Below are 15958 nucleotides of genomic sequence, written 5' to 3' on the forward strand. Positions count from 1 at the left end.
AGAGGACCTCTGGAGGTGCAGGCGCTGGGGCACTTTTTCTTTTCGCCACGCGGTGTTTGTTCCTCGGTGACTTAACAGAGGGCTGCTTGTGCCTGCGGAAAAGTCACGGCGAGGCTGACATGTTTGGATTGGAGCGCAGTCAGGCCTGTCTGCGTTAGTGGCAGCGGAGCGACGGAGGCCTGTTACAGAGCTAATACCGACGGAGGAAATGGCTCTGACTGCAGAGAGCGAGATGTTTTCCGACTGTAACTAGGCGCTCATGGACTCTTGTTAGTATAAGGGTAAGGTCACACACTTTCAGGAACTTGCCGACGCTAATCATCACTGACCTCAAAACCGCAACCTTTCTCAGCTCTCTGTACCTCAAATAAATCTTTTTTTTATTCCTTTGCGACTCATTTTCCCTAAGTTCTGCAGTATCTCCTTCTCCATTCTCATTCATTCTAATTAGTAGCATTTACCGGCACTTGGTGGACGTGCCAGGTGTGTGACGTTATATACTGTCGTTTTGAGTCAGACAGAATAGAAGATTGCTGAAATGTTTAACCCCATCCCAGTAGCCTGTCTTGAATTCTGCTTTGTCTCACCCTCTGTTATTATTCCCATCATCATGCTATTAAAAATGGAAGTGCCATAAAACAGTAGCACTTTCAGAAAAGACACGTCTGGAGTCTGAAAACACACATCTAAACAAAGAGTAGTAGACATCACATAGCGTCACTGCAGCTGTTCAAAATGCTAAAATCTAAGCAGACTGGATTGTTAACAGGAAGTATGCTGGAGTTCAGATTGTGGGAAACCGGGAAGGCAAGGCTGAGCTCTCTGAATTCTTAACTAACACAACTGCACGATGATGGGCAAATCAAACAGAGAAAATCATTCTGTGCAAGTTACTTGAAGTTTTTACTCAGCTGCAGTTATTCTTTTGGGTTTACAGATAATACAGTGAAGCTGGACAAGACAGCACCCGATCACGCGCTACAGTATGTTTGAATTTATTCTAAGGAAGCATTTGGACAGTGATCAGACTTTGTCATCTTTTGAGCAATGTGTTTATTCTGGTGAACACATTTGCAAAACAATTTGCAATGTGAATTATTATAACAGTCAAATCAAACAGAATTTGCATAAAAATGATGCTTCACTTTTGTTAAACAAAGTACAAATTATTATTTTCAATACACGTATTTGACTCCATTGACGTACAATATAAGGCTTCTTCCCCCAATGCACAAAATGAGCTAATCATTATTCAGGACATAGAATGAAATAATTTTCAATTTACTTACCTTTTCTTTTTAAACAAGCCTTTCATTGTTTTTTTGCTAAGGCCCTGAGTAGTCGCTGTGCATGGTTAGTTGTTGCTGCTTATGTAATTTGAAAACAGCAATAGATTAAACAAATGATGTTTTCCACTGACATTGAATAGTGGGTTTGAAAGTCTTGTAAACATGCATACATGACAATCACTTGTGTGCGTGTGTGTGTGTGTGTGTGTGTGTGTGTGTGTGTGTGTGTGTGTGTGTGTGTGTGTGTGTGTGTGTGTGTGTGTGTGTGTGTGTGTGTGTGTGTGCGTGCGTACTAGTAGGGCTGTGTATTGGCAAGAATCTGGCAATACATGCTCAAATATACTGCAGTATATTGCAATACTGTAAGCGATCTAAGAGAAAGACGGATTGCAAACGGAATGTCTCTTGTAAAAACTCCTTAGTGCCTTCTATATTGTGGGAGCCAAAATGAGCCCAGCGTTGTACACAATGGAAGCCCGTCTAATTTCTTTGGATTCAGCCATCGGTGGTAGCATTACTAATCAGCTATAGGTTTGCAATTGCAAATGCTACTGTAGCAGTGCGCCGTTCTTCCTCAGTTTAGTTTATTTTGTTACGTTGGAGTGGAAGTGTCAAATTGTCAAAAAGAGTCAAATCTAGCAGTCAGGGGCTTAAACAAACTGAACCACTGCCATGTACCAATATAGTACAGTCCCAGTAATATCAAATATCACCATAGGACCACTTTTTGTGCAATCTGAGAAAAGGAATAAACATTTGCCTATATCAGAAAAAAAAAAGAATATTAAAAAGAAATAGAAGAATAAATCAATAATAAAAAACCTCTCCATATCCACCACCACAGAGGTTGTGGGTTCAAATCCACGTGGTGCATCCGGCTTTGTCGGGCGTCTATGTGAACACAATTGGCCCGTGTTCGGGGGAGGGAAGCCGGGCGGGAGGGTGATATTGGTCTGGGGCGGCACCTGTCAGCAGGGAGTGTTGGGTTGAGTAGTCCTCCCGGTGGCACTGGCAGGTGAGTCAGTGAGATACAACAGCAGTAACACAGAAATGTGTGTGGGGAGGGATTAATTGGCATAACGACTAAATTGGGGAGAAAAAGGGGGTAAAAATAATTGCCTATTCTAAATTTAGGACAAAAAAAAAAAGGAAAAAAAACCTGTGCGTTTCTCTGCGTGCAAAACAATAGTATGTTGCATATTGTAAATACAGTAAAATTCTCACTGTTAGTTTTAAAGGGTTCATTTAAAAAATGGACCCATGAGTTTCAGTTTGCAGTGGTTCTGCATCAGTACCGTTTGGTACTCCCAGGTAACATGCTACTCCCAGGTAACATGTAGGACCTGTCTGTAAGACACAAACGTGGCTTACAAACGTGACCACACTCTCCTGTTACCTTGCGAACATGGCGCCCCTTGACAATCAGAGCGCTACAAACATCAAGTCGGGAGTTGGGCTGTGGTAATTTTAGCACTACGCACCCAGAGGCAATCTGCAGTAAGACACCAATTACAGAGTTTTTAAAGTCTAATTGAAGCCCTTCAGTCTGAATACGTTATTGCCATTCCTGAAACAGGACTGATGAAGACAACATGCTCTGCAGTCTCTTGCTCACTCTTCAATGGATGTTTGTAGTTAATAGGATGGCTGCTCAAGCTCTGGTTGAGTGTCCTCCCACCCAACCAGCAGCCCGTGGGGTGATAATCCTTGTTTTGTTGCACTGCCTTATTATAATGCTAGTGGTAAATTTTTGCATTTAACCACAGGCACAAGCTGCTTGAAGTGAGAGCAACCCTCTGGAGGGAGTGTCAAGTCTACAGGATATCAGGAAATCCTAATCCCTATCTAGAAGTCTTATTATACTGTGGAGAAAACGTAATTTGTTTCAGTTGCTATTTATTTTTGGACAAACTTACGTTTGAATGATAGATGCATTGTGTTTATGTCTGTTTGTTTTGGTTTAAAAAAAAAAAGGAAGCTAAATGTACAACTATAACCTGTGCTTCACAATAAAAATATTTGAATGATAGATGCAAAAGATTAATAATTTGTTAAATGTGCTTTAGTTAAATGTGTTAAATATGAGGACAGAAGTTATGAGAAAGAAATAATCTATAAAGTTATAAAGCAGGTATGAATATTAATGATTTTATGAGAGGGAATCACATTTCTCCCAAATTGTAGTGCTGATGAACTCAGTTGGCCTTTAGTTTCATTTTGGCTGCACCACTAATGCCGAGCTGCATCCTGTGGACTCAAGGCGCTCCTATCTAGCATTGGGTCACACTAAGATTTCCATGACTCCAACACCAAAAACAGCCACCAGACTCTCATTAGGCATCCCATGTTGGAGAACATGAATAATGCAGCACACTCAGAACACTGGCCAGCGTCTGTACATTCACCAGTGTTTGATCTTGTCAAGTTTATCTCACATTTCTGCATTTATTCTGTGGCGTTTAACTAAGCAAGTTCCCCCCGAATGCACACAAGGGTGTCACAGGCAGTCACTGCTTGATGGGTATAAATATGGGAGCGTTTGAAGACGAACCCAAAAGACTAATGCCGCTGTAACTCTTGCAACGGGTAAAGGAGCTAATGAGAAGCCAGCCCTGGTCTTTGGCATCATAAACATTCTTACCAAACGTATTCCAAAGCCCTCTGGAAAAGTGTCTTGAGATTTCTTCCCCTTATGCACTGTACTTCATCTCATTACTAGAAGGAGTCAAAAACATCAGCACCAACTTTGAAGCTCTCAGCGTGCCACTGTGTGTGAAGTTGCAGAGGTGAGAGTGGGCAAAGGCCTACCAGCAAAAAACAACAACTCAAAATAGTCCACTGGCACTCCATCCACTGGGGCGGGTAAAACATAGTAATAATGGTCCATGGTACACAGTGTAGACCAAACAAGTGTTATAGAAAGCAAAGGGGGGGGGGGATCAATAGGAGAGGTGTGAACATTCAAGGTGAATTCACAAATATTTGATTGTGGCCGCTGTTGGCACCACTTGCACCCACGATCTGCCCAGTCTTAAAGGAATACTTAACCCCCAAAATTATGTTTTTTTTTTCTCTCAATTACTCATCCTGCGAAGCCTTGAACATGGAGAATACAGTTTTTGTTTTTGTCGTATTCCTTTACGATGAGTGTAGAATCCCCAAATAAAAAAATACCTCATGAATTGAAGAAAATAGGGATCCAAGATGCAAAACTTTATCAAAAATCTTTGAAAAAGTGTTTTTTAAAAAGAAGTAGAAAATGTGTGTTTTGGAATTATTAATTAGGATACGACTGGATTCAAGACACAGTGTATACTGTGAGATTTGTGTTGGAGTTTTATAAACAGATTTTTTTATATAGTTTTGCTGTTAGTAAGTATTTCCTTCATTTCGTTCCTTCACTATGAAGAAATGTGACAACACAATTTTACTCAAGCCTTCAGGGTGTGATTATTTGAAAGAAAAAAACATTTTGGGGTGAATCCAAGAAAACACTTGTAAAAATCCCATTCTTCAAAGTGACTGATGTCACCTCTCAGACTGGATTTATTTCGATACGGTATGCTAGTGGGTCCTAAGGTGACATCATGACATGTCTCGAGAAACGAGTCATGTCTTGTCAAATCAAATTTAAATCAAATCACTGGTGCACAGAAGACATGACCTTTCGACAAACAGCTGAATTGCCTCACGTGTGCATATTTGCAAAATATCAATTGGTCAGGTTACGTGAGAAGAATCAGGATTATACAGCAAGTACGTATGCACACACACACTGTAGTACAAAGTTGCATGTAAAAAACAAAACTGGTTTACAAACTAATGTGTCTTGATGCGATGCATTGTTAGCTTGTAGATCTGAAAGGTCGCAGATTTGATGATGTAATTTGCTAGGGGATGCTGAGTCTCACTCTCAAAATGACTGTAGACAATAACAGTTTCTGACATATTGATTTTACCTGTCCATGCTACAAATAAGTTACTCTCTCTCAAGACAGATTCTGCTAACTGCAGGAAACAGCAAAAACAAAGACTTTAATTTTACCAATGGGATTGCAAATAAGTTAATAGTTGGAACTTGGAACCAATTCTCATCTACAATTAATGATTGATGTAAATGTCTTTCTATAGACGAATCCACAGACGCGCTGCCTGTTGGCAGCCATAACTGCGGTGTCAACGCTCGGCACCGCGACACCGCAGCAATGGCCGCCTACAGGCAGCGCGACCGCGTCTGTGGATTCGTCTATAAATGCACTGAATCTGTGTGTGTGTGACGTTCTCACACATAAGTCAAGGATCGCCAATCGACTTTGCAGAGGACCTGAGGGTGTGTTATGCCGAGCGGATATGCTTGATTGTCCAGAACCGCTTGTCTGTCTGAGTCCCTTTTAAGCCAATATATGGGCCCATATGGAGAGCTCTGAGTGTGTGTCTGTTTGAGTCCTTTTTATGCCCATATATGGAGATCTCTGACATCATCACTTACTATGATAATCAATACTGCACTAAGTACTCTTACAATGTTTACAACGAGTACAATGGATATATTGCATAACCGGAGGGGCATGCAACAGACATAATTTCCAAATGGTTTAAATACAGTTACAGTTACTACAATACGAAGTGTAATTGTGAAAGAACGGTACCCTTTAGGCAGGGCAAGACATTTGATGGGGCAAGTATATTTGAGAAGTATTATAAGTAGGTATAAAACCTTAATGTCTGACCCTGTTATTGTATGTGGCAAAGTACTGTATACTGTAACCTAAATGGTGGCTTTGCGCCTCACTAATTACTTGTGTTTTTATGCATGTTTGACTGTCACCTAGAGTAGGAGTTTGTGGAGCTGGTGGTAAGGCGTTAAGTAGGCCTAGCAAAAGCCTGAAAATTGACAATGCCAGTGTAGTAGTCAAAATGGTTAATATTTTTTAGAGCTAATGGACTCATTAGCTAATGGACTCAATCAGTGTGATGCGAGAGTGCGGTCTAGCCAACACCAACTCGGACTCCTGAATCGCTGCCTTCAACACCCTCCTGTCTAGCATCAGGGTCTTGAGCTCTGCAGTGTTGTTAGCTCCGCTGTCGCGTCGCATTCATAGGTAGGTGTTGCAACGTTGCCTAGACTCAACCATTGGCAATTGTATGCTCCTTTTTCAGAAAGTATTTTCCATGACATACCCTGCCACACTGAAGAGCACTGGTTGAGCAGATGGGCTGTGGAACTTGTCTTGGATATTAGGCTACGTATGGAAATTGGACTATTCATGAACGACATTGTTGTTGTTACAGACATAGTGCTTGAACTGGGCCGGTACCAGAACAGAATATCCGTCCTGCTGACTTCTGCCCACCTGAAATGATTACTTATAATTGCGTATTGCCACTTTCTGGTGAATCTAGGTACCAATGTTGGGAAGCCCTGTCCCTCAGTGCTTTCAAGGCTACTCGTGGCGAACTTGACTGAGTTAATTCTGCAAAGTTATGGATTTAACTTGGATACAGTCACCTGAGTTTAAAAGCAAAGCAAGCAGCAAAGCAAGCAAGTAAACACAACAAGTATGAAATGCAAACTAGAAAAAGTGCTCCAGGTCAGGTAGGTTATTGTGGCCTCCTGGTGGCGCTATAATAAGCCAATGTGAAAAGGGGCGGCATTTCTTCTTAGGCCTTGCACGGTAATAGGACACTGCATTCATGATTTGAGGCATTTTGTTCCAAAAATGTGTTTTGCTAAATTAGACCTGCTGGTGGCGCTATAACAGGCCAATGTGAAAAGGGTGGCATTTTTTCCTCGGGCTAGTGGGAATATGTGTGCAAAATTTCACAGAAATCGCACGTTGCGTTCATGATTTGAGGCATTTTGTTCAAACGGACCTATCCAGCAAACTTTGGAAGCCAATGTTAGCCAATTAGGATGGAATATGAAATATCGGACACTTCCATCTTGATCACATGACTATAGAGATACTGTGTACCGATTTGCGTGATTTTTGGACAGATTATGAAGGAGTAATAGCAAAACATTTGTTTTACAAAAGTCAGCCTCCTGGTGGCGCTCTAAAAGGCAGATGTGACAAATGCATGGCAAAGGTTTTTCCTTGGCCTCTAGGGAGAGTGCGTGCAAAGTTTCACGCAGATCGGTGCAGTTATAGGTAAAAACGCAAATCGGCCTGTTATAGCGCCACCATGAGGCTGATTTGAACATTTTCAAGTGGCATTTCTTCCTCAGCCTAGTGGGAATGTGTGTGCACAATTTCACGGAAATCGCATGCTGCGTAGATGATTTGAGGCATTTTGTTCAAATCGGGCCAATCCTGCAAACTTTGGAAGGCAACTTTAGCCAATCAAGATGGAATATGGAAAATCAGACAGATCCGTGTTGATCACATGACTATAGAGATACTGTGTACTGATTTGCGTTATGTTTGGATAAAATCTGTAGGAGTGATATAAAAAAAATGCACAAATCGGCCTCCTGGTGGCGCTATAACAGGCCCATGTCAAAAACTTGGGCCAGAGGTTCTGAATTGGCATCCAGGGAGTGTGTGTGCACAGTTTCGCAGCGACCGGGCCAACGGTGCCGGAGATTAGCTGCTCACAGACAGATGGACACACGGACGGACACACGGACACACACACAAACGGACGGACGGACGGGGTGCAAAACATACTCTCTCGCCATGCCTTCGGCCTGGCGGAGACAATAAAATACACAATACACATTTCTGTTTAGTCGTAGATGTAAATCAATAGCCTACGAATGTTACATGTTTTGTGTGTTATGATGACCGAATACTATGATGACGCCATTCATTCCTTTGTTGGGAGCATGCACGCGATACACAAACAAAAATGAGTTTCACACCCATAATGATGCCTATGCCTGGTTACAATCACTGCTGCTATGATCATCACTAGAAAGTCTAGACGTGACACCTTTTATAAATGTACTTCAGTTATCACTTATCACCAACTCTATGAAGAGTGAAGACGCTAATCATTTTCACTCCAACTACGTGGCTCTAATAGCGCTTGCATGGCAAGCGCAGTTAGGGGTGCATTTCACCCGTTGAGAACATGGACGGATACTTATTGTCATATTTGCATGGGATTGGCAGCTGCAAAATCTGCGCAAATTCGTGTTTATTATCTAAACACGCTGAACTGATTGTTTGCATCAGTTGCAGGTCTGATTCTCCAACTTTGGCTCATCTCAATGCCTGCACACAAACTTTTAGTAAGCACATTATTCATGGTATAAAATAATGCTCATCTGCTAAAAAACGAACAAAAAAATCAACATTTCAAAACCTGCTTGCAAAGTTAAGTTAAAATCCATATATTGAAAGCCACAAATAAACATACTGTGTATATGGCCCTGCAAAGCACAGAGCCTCTCTTTGGTCTGGTGGAGCGTACAAGGCAGCATTTGCCTTCCTACTGCTGATCAAGACAGGTTCATCAATATAAACAGTAAAGAGTGTCACAACCAAAACTCTGGAGACAACAGAAGCCTTGTTTAGCCTGCTAACTTCCATTATAAGACTCATTTGACAGGGGAATACCAGCTAAATAAAAACATAGTGTCAGTGTCACTGTACAATACAGTTTATTTAAAACCGCATTTCTACCTGATATAGTTGTTGTTACATAAACAGTTTTTGGTAAATAGTTTGAACTGAAAATGGAAATAAAACATCAAATTGCTAATTTTCGCTATTAAAAGAGGCTTGAAGCTTTATCCCCTGAATGAAATTCATCTGACTGCCGTTGAAAATGGACTTTTGAGACATGTGGGAAGCTGATTGGAGGGGAATAGAGGTTAATTCCGAACCACCATGTTACAAGGCCATTGATTTGGACAGGCTTGAGTAAAAAGGGGGGGAAATAGGCATGTCAAGCTTAGCTTTATTGAAGGTCAGAGTAGCCTACTTGCAGTGTGGGCAATCTTCCCCTTAAGTCATTTAGCTTTAATTTCCACATCTGATATCACAAAAAGTGCTCCCTGTAAGAGGGATAAGCTTAGCATTGGCCAGAGCTAAAAATAATAAGTCTTAGATGTTAAGAGACCAAGGTTTGTTCTCCCAAGTCATTAGCTGAGATAGCCGTTATACTGACTTCTATTCCCTGAGAGGAGCGCTGGAGGAATAGTGCGCTACCCGCTCTTACCTTCAAAGTCATTCCAAAGAGTTTGGTCTCCTCGCCATAAAGACACCTTTCCCCAAGAAATACTTGTTCTGATATTGGTATTGGCACTCTTAATAAAACGACCAGTCAAAATGTTCACACACATAAAGATGTGAGTTGAGCGTTTAAGCTGAAATAAATATTGTTACACTGACTAAACAAGGGACCTATGAGCCAGTTAACTATCAAGTCAATTTAAAGATGATTATCCAAATAGACTTTCTCCATTAGGTGACAAGCTGCATCAGCTGCATAAAGATAAGAGGACTGTATCTTCACCACGCTCTGGGGAGATATTATCAATGCCCTTGTGAAAGCAGGATGAGAAAGTTGGGCAGATTTAGCAAGTACTCAACCAAGAACTCAATTACAGTAAACAAGAATAATTAATTTGTTGCCAGCAGATAATCAAACTGGATTAAGCTGATAACAACCGATCTTAAGGTACCGTGCCAGTAAATGTACTGTATGAGTCAAATCGCGTCTGGTTTGATAACTCTGCCAGCTCTTCCTTAAAGCAACACATTGGGATATTTGATGCACTATCACTCAGCCAGCCCCTTTGACATCAATGAAGTTAAAAAGTTAGGGGCTATAAAAATGATATATGTGACAACGGCATTTCATCATGTGTTGTACCAGCTCCCAGATACTCGCTGTTAGCCCGGGACCCAGAGGAGCTGCTGTATCTCCATGATAAACTCATCTGGCATGATTTATTAACTACTGCATCGCACACACTGCGCTTGCCCCACAACACACACACACACACACACACACACACACACACACACACACGTTGCAACTTCTTTGGAACAGTAAGCCTTTCCACGGGGACAGTCAAAGTCATTAGCACCCCCAAAAAAAAATTCAAGCTCATTTTTGCTTTGATATACTGCATAGTTTATTTAAAACACAGCTTAGAAACCTTAACGCTCTTTGAAACTTTTCCAACCGATAAAACTTTTCATCGCGAAAGACCCAAGAAGTTACAAAAACATTTCAGCAAAATTTTATAACGCTGCTTAGAAAATACATCATTCAAGTTGTAGAATTAAAAAGTCATGACTTGTTCCACTTTCATGTCATTCTTCTCTGTACTGTTTCACGGTGCCTGGTCTCGTCAGTGTGATGTTCTGCTCTGGCCAAAAGTGACCTTGTGGAGGTCAGGGTAAGGCAGCTGTCTTATCACATCGGCCCTGCCCTGGTCTCCAGTGGTCTAGCGAGTGCACTGCTGGCACCAGACTGCACAAAGAATGCTGGCATCATTTCATTCTTTGAACCTCCATCTGCCACGACTCTGACCAAGGGGCTACTTCTTATTTTAGACCATCTATTCACATCCTCGTGTCCGTGTCTCGCACAGACCCCCGCCGACCCACCACTCCCGTCCCATTTACCCCTCCGCTCCACTCTTCAACACGCAAACTTGGGCTCCCAAGGCGGAGCGGAGCTGAACTCTGTGAAGTAGACTAGAGGCATCCGTGTCCTTTCCCAAACTTTGTCAGGTGAAGGATGGCTCCTCTGCTCTAATGGGCAGAGGACTGGCTTTAGTTCTCTCTCACTTACACAGCAATTTGGAGGAAATCCCAGGCAGTGAGTAAAAGAACAACATTCAATCACACAGATCACTTTGTATAGTGCCACAGGGTGGAATATATGAATTATGTAATAATCCTAATAGCAGAAAACAGCCATGCATCTCTAATATGTCCATCACAAAGTGCATGTTTTACACTACAGACTGCACGCCTACAGCATCAATTCAGGAAAACTGAATCTACAAACTACAGTCTGAATATCTCAAATCGATCACAAATTGAATTACATGACGGTTTCCTATAATAGTAAGAAATCAATTCAAATGTTTGAGAGAAATATTTTGGTTTGATGTTCAAATCTCATGTCAAATTCTAAATCTCTTGTTTCTCACTTATTCCTCCTCTCTCTTTCATGCACGCACGCATGCTCAAGCACACTCACGCACGCACACACGTGCACACACACACACACACACACACACACACACACACACACACACACACACACACACACACACACACACACACACACACACACACACACACACACACACACACACACACACACACACACACACACACACACACACACACACAGCGTTGTGTCTTTCACTTTGTTAAAAATGTAGCACATTTTCAGAACTACTGTAGCTGTCTTGAGAAACCAGTCTAGAGACCACAACATTCTGTAATGATGGATGGCTTTCATGTTAAAGATATCTGAGCAACCCCGAAAGAAATACATTCTAAGTGACATCTATGTATTACCAGGGGAAAATGGTCGCTCATAATTGACTTCATATGCTGTCTGGGCGAGATCTGGCAATACAGCTGACAGCTCTGTGGAGATCGTGTCATTTTACACCGAATTCAGTGCAGTGCGTTTAGGGTAGAAATGGACACAGAGGACCAAAACGTTTGACAAAAAACAGATTTTTTTAATTCACCATGAATCGTCTTAGTATTTTACAGCCTAGCAGAAGCCTTCTAGTCACAACAAGGTTTTGGACTAGTTCCTTTTCACTCAAGACTAGTTCGGCTGATATTAGGCTTGACTTATAGTTGCGCGAAAGAAACAGCAGCTCACAGCGGCTTGCAGAACAGGGCTTTGTCAATTTGTAGATCGGCATTTTTAATGTGCGACACCCACACGCAACTAAGTATAAGTCAGACCTTAGGCTATGCAAGTACAAAGAATAAATATATTCAATAATTTTTACACTCTCAGTCAAATTAACACTCTGGACCTGTGTAAAATGGTGATCGGACAGCTTCTGGAGGGGAGTGTTTCAACGTTGTTGCTTTTTTAACCATCTTGTTGGCGGGACTGGTAAGTGCAATCTCAGAGCCAAGTCAAGCAGTGAAAGATTGCCAAAGAAATGTCTGGCAGACAAAATGTTTCTCTCCTGCTGGATGAATCTCCACGGTAGTGAAGTACACCTGAGGCCATTGCTGTACCAGAACAGTTGACTTTGACTTTTTAGTGGTTGCAGTCTCACAGGTGGGACCAAATTAACTGTAATCATACCCTAACTTCTAGATTAATGCACCTCTTCAGGCTCTAATGGACCTAATAGTTGGGATCGGAAGAGATTCTTCATTTTGTATTATATGTCTGACAATGGCCAGTGCTCACTTCCACGCTTGGCCACACATACAGTACAGTGGTGGTGAACAAATGCTCATTCTGTAATCTGTATACAAGCCAGACCAATTAGGAATATTTCCCAAAACAAGAGCAGCATAATGTGAGGTAAATTCACCGACTGAGTCTGATCAAAGAACTTTTCTTTATCTTCCACTTTAAAACAAAGGGGCTTTCTGGAGAGAACAATGGAGAGGAGAAAACAGGGCGTCTAGTTGGTGACTACTACAATACGGCCCCTCTAGGAATGATAAACTTTTCAGTTTTGTACCGGCGACCTCCTCACGTTGAACTTTCGGCTCCAGCTCTTTTGTTCCTCTCATGTCCCTTGGCTGCACTGCGTTCTGGCTGCATGCGTTGTGCGCTTAGAGAAGACAGGACTTCAGCACTTCTTGAATTGTTCTGTGCATTGAGATTACTCCCCAGAGTGTGCGTCGTAACCCTGCCTGGTTAGGTTGGAATTTAGAGGAGTGCAGATTAATAAATCATAATCCCAAACTCAAGAGCTCCTCGAGTCCTCAGTCACCTTTTTTGTTGTATCTTACACCCCGTATTCCCTGGAGGACACGGCAAAGCGAGGACATGTAAGATCTGTGTTACCGGGCAGATGCGGAAACAAACAGGTGGCGTAATACCCTCGGCGGGGCCCGGTATCTCAGCGAGAAGCCTCTCTGACTCGGTCTTATCAAAGCGGGTTGAGAGACCTCGCCGCTGTTCCCCAGTAGTCCCTCGCTATATGGGCACTTAGCGGCCTCTGGGAAAAGCGCTCCAGGTGCTCATTGACTTGCATGAAGTCTGACTGGTAATTCTCACACTGGCGCATGCAACAAGACTGATGAGCCGCTATTGATCCATCGCAGTTGATGCACTCCCCCCATCCACATAGATTATATAATAAGTGAACGCAAGAGCACAAGCTCTGAGCAATTATCTTAGCTTGTTAACCCAGTAGGCAGATATCACGTTTCACCCAGGGAAATGTTTACATAACAGCTTCTTCACCTAAATGCTAAAAGCCCTTTGTTAACGTTGCCAGTGGAAGAAGAGTGTGAAGCAGCTATGCGAGTGTGCACAGAGTTGGGAGAGTAGACTGCCATTACCCATGAGTGAGGCTCAGCAATGCTGTGAGGTGCCCAGCATAAGTGAGATGCCGTTTTGCTTTCAAGGACACTTAGGATCCCAAGGTACTTGTTGAGGAGGAGGAATATTATTAACCCCAGTGGCATGGCCTTCCATTTCTTCATATTTCGCAGGCAGAACCGTCAAACCATTATATTGGAACATTTCTTTGAATGTTGAAAGCTAATTTGACTTGGGGAAAATTGTTCTGCATAAGGTCAAAACAATGCCACAACAATGGCGGAAATGGGGCATTATAAAAATAACTAGACAGGAGAGGAAACTTCAGCAACACAAGCTGTTCTTTTTTTTTCTAGGGCAGTGTGCACCAGCTTGCCATGACTAGACACTTGTCTGAGTAAAGAAAAAAAGGGAGGTAACACACTTTTACTTCAGAGAAAAGCCAGATGAGAGTTGATAGATGCAAAACTTGTTTTTAGATTTTTTTTCCATCTCAGCTTCAACATTCACTTTCTTCAGGCGACTTTGTAAAAGACCTTGAAAAAAAATCTCAGGTGATTTTTTTTTGCCTCCCTCCATACCTCATTAAAGCTGTGATGTTGCATCACGTTGGAAACGCCAGGCACTGTAGGATGAAACGCAGCCCTGATGAACATTAGGGGATAGGGAAGTGACTGCAGAAAAGAGACAAGCCTGCTCCGAGTCAGAGGCGGGAGGTGTGTGCTTTTACTCATGTCTTTTCCGTATAGGACATGGCGGTGTGACAATATTCTGTCTGCCCTATCCACGGTGACACAAGACGCCGGAGCTCCACTATAATTAACCCTGGCCAGGCTCCAACCCAGGTAATGCAGGGGAGAAGGCCCACTGACTGCCAGCATGTCTGGCAGTCGCCATCCATTCCCCAAGCCTGGAGATGATCCTGCACGAGAGACACTTTGACACTCTCCACCATATACACAGTGGAGTCAGTAGAGTGCCTCAGCCAATAAAACCCATCTGTGGAACCCATTATTAGCTAAAGACCGGAGCAGGGCCCTCCACATTGAAACTGTTTCTCTGCAGAAATGACTTATTGTCAAGGTTGCCTATAGATACTGTAGCAGTATCGCTATTCCATAAGACCACACTCTTATACAGGTTGGATTTACATTTTGAATTCGTTATTTTACGTCTGACATAGTGGATGTTTGTATAGAACGCTCTGTATGGTCTGAGTTGAAGGCTGCTTTTCTTTGTTAAACGGTAATAAGTTACTGGATAATAGCTGCAAGAAGCGCACATTATCTAGTAAGCTGAATAAACTCTAATATAGTAATGATTTATTGCTAGTAAAACGCATGTATAACGCTTAGAAAGATTTCTACAGTATCCAGAAGTGCTGAGCATTATTTTGCATCAGCATTTCTTAAAAGGGCCCCTAAGAGCTGTAACATTGTAGATATCATCTGAGCTGTCCCAGGATAAAGAGAATCCATAAGCCCCTCATTGTTTGCAGTTTGACCAGGTGCTTGGCACATAAAACCCACTCTCCCACTGCCAAAAACGCTTGGCTCGCGCACAACAGTGCAAACATCTCCTCTCGCTCAATGCCCTCAAATGATTTAGTGAGAACTCAAATTCTACCGTAGGTGGTCAGAGGAAAACAAAAGAACTGATTTTGTGTTTTTTGTGAGCACATTTTTTTATTACAGTATTCTGTGGATGTCATACAAGGGAAGGGATCAAATAATGAAGCTTTAGACTTTTATTATTGTTTTATCTTGTATTATATTTTATTTGATTCATTTCCTGAAATGTATTCCAAAATAAATGAATCAAATTACATTGCACCTGTATGCCTGTATTTACAACACAGCTCAGTGGGAGTCCTTGTGATGATGAACCTGTGGCTAACCTGATACTTGTAAGAAAACAGAAGCCAATTAATATTGCATGTGGCTGCAAATTAAATGTTGAGGAAGCATGAGGGCTTTTCAGAATCTCACTGTGTTGTTTTAGGAGATTAATTTGGGAGTTTTCATCAAGGCACAGCTTTTACACCAGAGCAGCAAGATTCCCTCCTCATCCCAGTTTCAAAATGATTGATTCCTGAATGGATGACTGCATCTCTCTTTAATGTACCTCACTTAGCCTATCCTTTTCCGTATCTCATTTCAGGACAATAGATAAAGCTTAGACATTCAGTTAGAGAGTAGAAACCACAAAGAAAACAC

This window comes from Gymnoscopelus microlampas (genome assembly GCF_963454915.1).
Source record: "Gymnoscopelus microlampas genome assembly, chromosome: 6".
NCBI classification, from domain to species: domain Eukaryota; kingdom Metazoa; phylum Chordata; class Actinopteri; order Myctophiformes; family Myctophidae; genus Gymnoscopelus; species Gymnoscopelus microlampas.